This window comes from Protopterus annectens, chromosome 5.part0, assembly GCF_019279795.1.
Source record: "Protopterus annectens isolate FY-2018-M chromosome 5.part0, PAN1.0, whole genome shotgun sequence".
Classification (NCBI taxonomy): domain Eukaryota; kingdom Metazoa; phylum Chordata; order Ceratodontiformes; family Protopteridae; genus Protopterus; species Protopterus annectens.
In genome coordinates, this window is record NC_056735.1 from 48,212,824 (window position 1) to 48,214,116 (window position 1,293).

The following is a 1,293-nucleotide window of genomic DNA, read 5'->3' on the forward strand; positions in this document are numbered from 1 at the left end:
TTTTTCATCAAAGTGGCAGAAAAAACATGACTTACACATTCTGTTTTCTTAAGATTAACAACTCCTGAATGGGTGTGACCTTAATGCAAACTTCATTTCCAAGTAGAGGAGAAGGACAATTAATAAAAGGGTTTCAGTTTTAGCTAAAGACAACTATACAAGGGCCTTTTTAAGCCTAGCTATGCATCCCAGATCTCTGACAAGTTCCGGAACCCTTGATAAGTGTGAACAGGGGTTTTGAGATGAAATGTTTACAAGCAGGGCCTGGGAGATAAACCATTTTCAGGCTGCCTGTGTCCATTAGACACAGCTGCCAAACCAGAGATGAATTTCCTGTTTCCCATCCAATTGTCCAAGTTATACTTGAATTGGGTTTGGGAGGAACTCTGCTTCACATGGATGGGGAGCCTGATCCATAGATGGGGTAGTCTCTGGGATACATACCTGTCTCTCCAGCAGGTCCTAGTTATAGCACAAACAAGGTTTAAGTCTTTAGAACTGGTAATTCTGGTGCTGTTAGTTTTATGGATATGCAGGAGGTCCGTTAGAATGGGGTCTGATAATGCCCTGTATGCCAGGTGTAGATTTTCCCTCAAAGCCTGTAGGAGACAGAATACAGGGATAGGGCCTTGAGGCAGTCTGTATAGGACATGTTACTTATACCTTGTATTCTTTTAGTTAGGAACCTCGGATTTTCCTGTGATCCATTCTCTCCATCCTTCTCTTTTTGTGGGGTCAGTTCTAAGTTTTCTTTTATCATTGTTCCTTCTGTTGCCTTCCCCACCATCAGGGTCAGACCCCCTCCCCCTTATAGCAATAATGTTAGCCTTGTTGTTTTGTTATTAGACTTTTATAAGCTGTGTGGTAGATGGGAAGAGGCTCATTGTAGGGACATGAAAAGGTCTACTTTTTTATGGGGTAAACCAACTGCACACAAGTGCCCCTTTCCAAGAATGACAGGGATCAGTGTCTGGTTAAGTTACTTTTCTAGAGTCACACAACAGGAAAATGGAGGTGGAAGGACTCAAACTCTGTACCCTGATGTATCAGAAGTAGCTCACTGACAGGTCAGAACCTTAATTCTTTTCATTACCTGCCAGAGCCCCCACCCCCACCCCCCTTTATATGACAGTGGGGTTGTGTAGTGATGGTGAATGCCCATTTCGTTTGCAGTCATGTAACAGTCCACATGCCATGGTGCTTCTGCCTGCATACGTGCCACATCTCCTTTTATCTTACGTGGCTATTCCAGCACTGCATCCAGAAAGAAGAGTTGCCATCTGACACTCTATG